Here is an 8,753-nt window from a genome sequence, read left to right as displayed (position 1 = left end):
AAAGTGGTGATAACAGCTCTTGCTCTTGCTTTTGTCTCTGCTATCCTTTGGTAACCACAAAGTTTAAGTCAGGTTGGGAGGACATTTCCCTTGGTCTTCCCTTCCAGCCATTAACACTCCCACAGCAGCGTGAAACCTGAGTATCCCGTGCTCTTTCCAAACATTTTGTGTGCCAGGGAGTTTCGATGAAGATTTAGAAAGCATGTTGGGAGATGAAATGTATCTCCAGGCCTTGAGGGTGTTTTAATTCCAAGCCTTGTCTGCAGGAATGCCTTGGGTACCACACAGTGAGTCCAGATTGAGTCAATTGGGTGAACATATCCGAGCTGCTGGGCATCACTCGGCAGACATGGCATGGACCAGTGCCACCCTGCCTTTCTCAGGAAAATCATTTCTCCCCAGCCCGCTGGCCACTCTCCTCTGAAATGATTGTTTCTTTGATTCATGATTTCAGTTTACTGAAACCCTGCTCCTTTTACAAATATCTTTCCTACGCCCCCTTCATTTCCTTTGCCATCCTAGCCTGGAAACGGGCCTTGATTGTTTCAGCTCACATACTCCGTGCAGAGATGAGCTGCAGCCAAATCTCCTGTCTTGGGCTAATTAATGACACAGTAGCACAGTTTCCCTGAACAAAAGTCTGTCACATTCCCTGAGTTCACATATTAGCCTTTGTACGATCCGAGACGTGACAAAGCACTGCCCCAAACCTGTCTCTCCATTGCTTGCATTTCCCATTTAATCTGTTTCTCCTTCCTCTCTAAACTCTTTCCTCGGTCTTTCAGCAAGTGTGAAACAATTTCCTCTTTTCACAGGGGCCTAGTGGCAAGCAGATTAATGAACCCTTAACATAACACGTAATGCTGCTGCCAAAAAATGTATGAAATGCATTCAGCAGTCCCCACAGTGCACTGTGTGGGGGACAATTACAGAAAACAAAAGCTGCGGAGCAGTTCACTCAGGTTTCCAGAAGTCTGAAGAGTTTGGATCAGACATAGGGTACTACAAAAATGCCCCTGATTGATTTTTAAAAAAATTTATTTCCTTTTTATTGTTTTTTTTTTTTTTAAGTCATTTTTTATGACTTTAAATGTAGCAGAATGCAGGTCAAGTGATAGGAACCTGCAGCCTCCTTCATTCCTGGCACAACTGCTCTACAGTTGATTAGACCTCAGGGATAAATTTGACTTGCACTATCCCCTGACATTAATGTGCTTCTCTTGAGGTCTCTGTATTGTTCTGAACTGGAACTTAATGTTTTTTATTTCAGAGGGGTTTTAGAAGAGAGATCCTTTGATTTCTCACTGGCCTTGCCAGCTCCATGCTAACCTTGCCCAGTGGCTCTGTATAAAATATTCGGAAAATAGCTTGCTTTCTGTCTTTCCTTCCTTTTTCCTCTTTCCCTTTCCCCCCCTCCATTCCCCCTTTCTTTAATGAGCCTTTGTTGGTCCAGCTTGCTCTCTCAGTCTCTTAACACACTTGTGTGTGGAACACTAACTCCTTGAAATGTGAAACAGATGGATGAAGTGTGGGACTTGCAGATATTTGTTTTGGAACAGAGCTGCACATCAGTGTCTGTGGAAGAATTTCCAGCAGCTGGGTAAGCCCGCTGAGACTTCCCTAGTTTCAGTACAAAAGAGAATCCCCCAAAGAACTTTTGGCGGTCCCCAGATCTCCCCCAGGGAGTTTTTGCAGCTCATGAAAAGCAGACTTTGCACTCCCAGGATGACATATGGTGCTTCCAAGTTCAAGCGCTAAAGGTGAAGTTATTTTATTTTGGGGAGCTTCAGGCACTTTGTTTGCTTGTTTGCAAAACACTCAAGAAGCGAGGTGATTTAAAAGCTGGATTAATGGTGTTTTAGATTTCAACAGCAGCTTCCACCCCAAGAAATAAAATCATTCTTTGTAGCCACTAATGACTACAACCTCCCAACACTACGGTGAAGAAAGCAGCCTGGTTAATCACATTTTGTAGGTGGGAACACAGAAGGTGAAACCCAGGTCCCAGCTGAAGTCAAAGGGAAATTTCCCTTGATTTCATTAGTACTAGGATTCCACTAACTGTGATTAGGAGCCTGAGTCTGCAAACCCTTACTCAGAGTCTGGCCATTACACAGACAAGCAGTCCATTGTAGCTGTGCACTCACATAAACAAGACTTAGTGGGAATGGGTTCCCAGACCTACATTTTTATTTTCAAAAGTGGTCACTGGTTTGGGATGCCTGGCTTGAGACACCTGAAAAGGCTTTTTCACTATCAAGGAATGTTTGTGCCCGAAATCTGTCAGAGCTGGGACTAAGGCAACACCTCCTGTCAATTTTGGTTCAGCAATCACGCTCATAAAAATTTGGCTTGCCTCTAGGTCACTGTGAAAGGCCAAGAACAGCAGACTCAGGATCTGGGGTTCCATGTCCTTTGGACTGTATCTAAACTCTTTACATTTATAATTTATTTTGGGGATATTGGGAACATGTCTCAGCAGTGGTATCCTTATCCACCAAGTGTTGGAATGTTCCTCCACCAAGGCTGGTAGCTGGATGACTAAACTGGAATATGCCCACAGAAACAAATAGGAAATCCAAGAGGGATTCTCAGCTCTGCAATCAAAATTGTACCATACAGCTGCAATTCCCAATCACTGCTCTCCCCACATGGCTCCCAGAGGGACAATGGCAGGTCGTAACAGGAACCTGGGGAGGAAAAGACAGGTGGAGGTGAGGACATGAGCAGGGAAAGGGGCTTTAAGAGTTTGTAATAGTGAGCTGCATGGTGGTTTTGAGGAGCAGATTTGTTTTTCTTTTACATCAGCTCCCTCCTGCTCCACACCAGAGCATATCTGAGCTCAGCCTGACCTGTTGGTTTCATTCCACAATCTACTCTACCTTCTGATGGGCTTTGTTCTGCATGGAAACCTGAGCCCAGAGCTGGTCTTGCTGCCTTTATTCCCTTCATGCCCAGCAGCTGTCTATTGTTACAGCAAATTGTCAAATTTGGTGCAAACTTACAGCACATCAGCTGGTCTGTGGCGACTTGTGCTTGCTCATGGTCCCGTGAGGTGGCTGTGGTAAGTCAGTGCATTAAATATGAAGTAGCTTAACTGGCAAACAGCAGGGGCTGGGCTGCCTTGCGTCCATCACGGCTTGCAAGCTCACACAGTTACTGTGGAGCAGCTGATGGGCAGCAAATTTGCACCGCAGCATTTCTGCAGAGACAGGTTCATGTGACTCAGAAAGCGAGATAAAGCTGGGCTGTTGAAATTTAGTAGGGCAGCAGCTCACATGCTCACTCACACACATGCATATGTATATGTATAAATATATATAAACACACGCTTCTGAATGTGTTGGCATCCCCATGCCGTCTGTGTGGGGAGCCAGAGCTCTAAAGGAAGCTGTGACAGATCAGCCATCTAGAACCTCCTTTTCTTCTGTAACTTCCATACCTAAGACACCTTCCTAAATGAGACATGCCCAATCTTTTGCAATCCTCCAGCAAGAGTGCCCTGAGAGGCAAAGCCTGGTGCCCAGCACACTGTCTTTCATGGCTGTCTCATGGAATCAGGTCAGTTGTATTTTCACAGCCTACTTTGGACTCATGGAGGTGAGCCACCTTTCACAGATGTGGTTCATCTTTTTGCCAGCTTCAAACAGGGCAGTTATTTATGATATTAGTCTGTTAATATAAACTTATAAATAAGACCAAAGAATGTGAATATTTTATGGGAGGTGGTAAAGGTCCTTGGGTTAGATTAGTTTGGGTTGCTGCATCTTTCTTTCTCTCTCTTCATAAGAAAAGACAAGAGAAGTTATCCAGTTATAACTTGCACACCACACCAAAGCAGGACAGTGATGCTGGAGAGCTCAGAGAATGACACTGAGTGCTTTCGTGAAGCCCTCTGAGGATAAAGAATTCAAAGCACTTCTCTGAGCCCAGCACTCCCACTATGGGTTTTTAAAAAATTGTTATTGATTTCCATGCATATGTGAAATAGTGGACTTGGTGTTTTCACAGTATATTCATCTCCAATATCTCTAAAATGTCAGGCCCAGTCTAGTAGAATGTGTACCTGCCCATGGCAGAGGGGTGGGAATTAGATGGTCTTTAAGGTCTCTTCCAACCCAAACCATTCTATGATTCTATGGAATACAAGTCCTCTTGTAATTTCATTATGCAGAGTTCTAGCATTTGACTCTAAAGCTAAACTCTCTGAGCAGAGCTTTTCTGAAAGATCATCTTTCTATCCAAAAAGCATGGTTTCATACTATGAAATATTTTGCAGGAATGTGTCAACTCTTATGATGTTTTCAAAGATAAGAAGTTGAAACAAATAACTGTGACACTATCATTTTATTTTAGTAATCCTGAAACATTTTTTACAGTAAAACAAAATCTTTCCTTCCTTCAAAGATAAAAAGGTCTGCTATGTCACTGGCATTTCAATTAATTTTACTTGGACTCTTAGGTCATATTGACAACTGTTAATACTATGCTGGTGTTTTTACATGCAATACTTAACAGACCTATGTTTGGTATCACTCAGATTAAATAACTTGATAGTGCTCATTATTAAAAAAAAAAAAAAATCCTTTTTGTGAGAGAAATATGTGTTTTTGGTTCCAGAAGAGAAAATAATCACAACACCTGGTTTTCCCAAAGGATTGCAACTCTGGTCCATAACTATCACCAACATCATCACATGAGGGACCCTCACCCGTGACTAGATCTCATGAACTGGTTCCAAGTGCAATACAGGCCCCAAGAGTCCCTAATTGCCAGAAGCCCCAAATCCTCAAGAGTTTGCAACAAAAGTTGATGGCAAGGATCAGCAGATGGACAGAGACAGATGGAGAACTGCAAAGAAACCAAGAGACACAACAGGTCAGTTTGATGGCAGCAGTCTCAGTGGTTTCCTCCTCAGCTCAAACTCAGAACTTGCAGACCCATCTTCATTATGTTGTCATTAACACTTTCATGTCTGGCCATAGCTAAAAAAGCTCTTATCTGACCTTTCTGAAAGGACTGTGCACCTTTCACCCAGGTCTTCCAGCACTTCTGGACAGGATTTTGCCACCACCTTTGAGAAGGTCGGAAATGGTTGGTAAGAGATACAAGGCCCCATGTGCAATTTCCCTCCTCTCAAGTGGCTTTTCTATGACAGGTGAGAGGTTATGTCAGAAAAAATAATATATACACACAGCAATTAGTAGTACTTATTGGAAAAAAGCCAGAAAAATTAACATTTTTTAAAAGGGGAAGTTGGATCTCTGTTTTATATAGATGGAGCATGCATGGCTGGCTAATATCTAACCTGTGACAGAAAGTTTTGAGCTCTCGAAGATGATTGAGCATGTGGCATTGGTCAATACCATTAAACACTTTCATTTTCCTATGACAAATGACCACAGGGAACTAGAGATTGTGTTGCCTTACAAGACACAAAGGTAATTTTTATGCTTGTAAACTTCTTTCCCTTGAAGGGATTATTATCAACATTATTTGGCCAACAATGAACAAAAAACCTTAGAGTGGAAAAAAAGGTGTTTTATAGCTGTGGAAGGCTCTATGGAGAGCAAGAGAGTCGATGCTGGCAGCATTGCTGGCAGCACTGGACACTTAAACAGCAGAAAAAATGTGAAGTTTTTTATTATGTGAAGGAGCTGTGTCAGAAACCAATAGAGACTCTGAGAAGCAGAGAATATTCACTCATGGTGTGTGTGTGTGTGGTTGGAGAGTATTTCAGTAGCTAATAACAGATTTCTCTCCTGAAACACTGTGCTACAAGAACAGATCCACACATCTAGTGTTCATTCCCAGGAGTGACCTTCTGACGGGTGTCCTGTAGAAATGAGAGATAAAAACCCTGAACTTCATTAGGTTTGCTTTCCTTCTGTGAGCAGCTCTCCCCTACAAACTGATTCAAGGCTGCTGAAGTGGCAACACCAAAATGGATGAATTTCTTTGGTATCTCTTAAGCCTTAGCCTTATACAAATTCAGTGAGCCTGTGTATGAGAGGGCTCGAGCGTCATAATCCAAACCATGGCAAAATCAGTTCAGGGGTGAACTATGTTACTGGGTTAACCATGGGTATTGTCTATTGTGTAAAGAGACAAAGAGAAATGAATCCATCCACAAACTGCTGCATTCCAAATGCCAGCAGAAGCTGCTCTTTGAGTGTTTTATTGAGATTAAAAGTTAAGAATAAATTAAAGATTGTTTCACTTTAAATCTACAACAGGAACTTGGCGGTTGAAAAAAATCAATTTGTCACTGGAGATTTTTGTTAAGTCAGTTATGATGAGAAGAAGAGGACTTCTGCATCTTTAGATCAGCAAAAGGAATAAATTATTGCAATAGCTGGAGTTTAGAGTGCTTAGCCCTTGTGATGTTTTTATTGGGACAATAATATGTAGCCATCAGCTGACTTGAAAGTACCTTTTCACAAAGAAACCCCAAAAGCAGTTGAAACTAATCTTGGCAATAAGGATTTAGTCTGTTTTATTGTACATTGGTGCTTGGCTTGCATGCCATATCGCTCGATCAGGAAAAGCTAGATGAGTTATGTAATTACATGCAAATGTTCCTCAGTCTGTCAGGCTGAAAAAAAAAAAGATGTCTTGTTCTTCAGATACTTTCACTAGAGAAATAGTAACTTATGTTTTTAAGGATTTGTTTTAGGGGACTCCATTCTCTGAAAACCAAAATCAGCCCTGGAGATTTGCACATATTCCTTGAATGAGTGTCTCCTCCAAAGAGCTCCTACATGCCAGCATTTGAAAGCAATTAGCAGAGACATTTTAAGAGGAAATCAGGGACATGTTGAGGAAATGGAGGGAGATATTTCTCATTCCTCTTTATGTCTTGGGTTGTGTTGCATGGACAGATCTCACACAGAATGAAATTCACCTCTGTGCAGAAAGTCAGCACAAGGCAAATAGGTTACACTTAAGCCTGAGGACTTAGATGAGAATTAAGTGGTGAGCAGGTCCCATGTCAGCCCTCAGCACCAGTGTGAATTCTATTAATCAAAGAGGTTTTATTGTTCCGAACTAGCACCACCCCACCGACACATCCAACACAACACCCAGACCTGCCGATTGCGTACAAGCCTTGAAAGCCAGGAGGCTTAGAAGAGGACATCATGTCTCTTGCTATATGGTTCAGTTTTGGAGAAGATTCAGGTTTGGGGTTTTCTAAAGTTGGGGTTAGGCAAGTTGAAGTTCTGATCTCAGCTATTGGTTGCATGGTATTATTAATTTAAATTAAAATATTAAATTATTCAGTTCCTACTTATCACAGGAGGTGTTCCCGCTCTTGGCCACATTTTTTGGTGTTTTTCATTCAAAATAGATTTTTCTCAGTCAAGATATATTCTCGAGAGATATAAGAGGAAGAAAATGAAGTTTTGCTCATTTTATTAAATAATTATTTACAGAGGTCCATGTCTTCACTGCCTTAAAAGGAAAAATACAGGGCTTCACTTTTCTTTATTTCTTTCTCTTTTTTCTTTTTTCTTTTTTCTTTTTTCTTTTTTCTTTTTTTCTTTTTTTCTTTTATTTCTTATTTTATTTCTTTTTATTATTTGTTACAGACACAAAATCATGGAGATATGGGTACCAGAATACATCAAAGTATAATAATAATTGCATTTGCAACTTATACCTGTTGCCTTGAAGGCTGTTAGATGAAACTAACTGGTATGACTTCTTCGAGGTTGTTTTTTTAACGAGCAATATTAGACTGTGGTAGGCTCTGCTCTAAAGACTTTCGTGGTCTTTAGGTTTACCAAGAAACTCTGTGAGGCAGAAGGATGAACATCAGCTCTTCTCTGGGACAAGATAAAGGAGATAAGAACAGCTACAGAAGATGCAGCTCCAATCCCTGTTGACACATCAGGATTCAGCCTTTGAGCTTGCAGCTGTCTTGGTCAGACACTTTCTACCAGCTGCACTGGAGACTGCTGGTGCTGCAACCCTTGTAATTAAAGTGCTCCCAACCAGCCCCTCTGGGATCTAGATGTGGCAGGGGAGAAATTCACAGTAGCATCCCAACCTGCCATGTGGACAGAGACCTTCCAGCCCTCAGACCTGACAGGCAGCCCCATCTTTGCCGGCTCTGCAATCACAGGATGCAGAAGCCCCAGCCCAGCAAGTAAAAACTTTGGCTGGCACGGGGAACCTGAGCTGGCTCCTGTGAAAATGTCATGCCACCATGTCCCTGCCAGGATGACCTCGTCACCAGCACAACCAGCATGACAGAGCAGAGGCAGGACAGCTGATTTCCCAGAGACACAGGGCTGGGAGGAGACACAGCCAGGACAGGTGACCCAGAAGGACCAAAGGGGTATTGCAGACCATGTAACATCATGCTCAGTATACAAAGTGGGAGGAAGAAGGAGGAAGGGGGGATATTTGGAGTGATGGCATTTATTTTCCCAAGCCACTGTTAGATGAGATGAGGCCCTGCTCTCCTGGGGATGGCTGAACATCTGCCTGCCCATGTGGAGCAGTGAATTCATTCCTTGTTTTGCTTTGCTTGTGTGCACTGCTTTTGCTTTCCCTATTAAACTGTCTTTATCTCAACCCACAAGTTCTCCGGGTTGTACTTTTCCAGTTCTCTCCCTGATCCTGCTGGTGGGGGGTGGAGGGTGAGCAAAAGGCTCCTGGCTGGGGTTAAAACCTGGCACCATGGGGGAGAAAAGAGTTTTTCTGGGAAGTCAGGGTGAGGAGGAAATAACCTCAATGAACCTAAGATA

The 8,753-nt window shown here is 42.5% G+C and overlaps 1 long non-coding RNA gene across 1 annotated transcript; it reads left to right on the top strand.

The window, feature by feature from the left end:
• Positions 1-3,029: 3,029 nt before the first annotated feature.
• Positions 3,030-8,478, top strand: LOC136293637 (uncharacterized). The gene is made up of 3 exons (XR_010722203.1): positions 3,030-3,064; positions 4,621-4,878; positions 7,779-8,478. It is a non-coding gene; the product is annotated as an uncharacterized lncRNA (long non-coding RNA).
• The last annotated feature ends 275 nt before the right edge of the window (positions 8,479-8,753 follow it).

The sequence above is a fragment of the Chamaea fasciata genome, unplaced genomic scaffold (assembly GCF_029207755.1).
Source record: "Chamaea fasciata isolate MVZ Bird 193981 ecotype frontalis unplaced genomic scaffold, bChaFas1.0.hap1 SCAF_9, whole genome shotgun sequence".
Classification (NCBI taxonomy): domain Eukaryota; kingdom Metazoa; phylum Chordata; class Aves; order Passeriformes; family Sylviidae; genus Chamaea; species Chamaea fasciata.
This window is presented reverse-complemented; position numbering and strand designations above follow the sequence as displayed.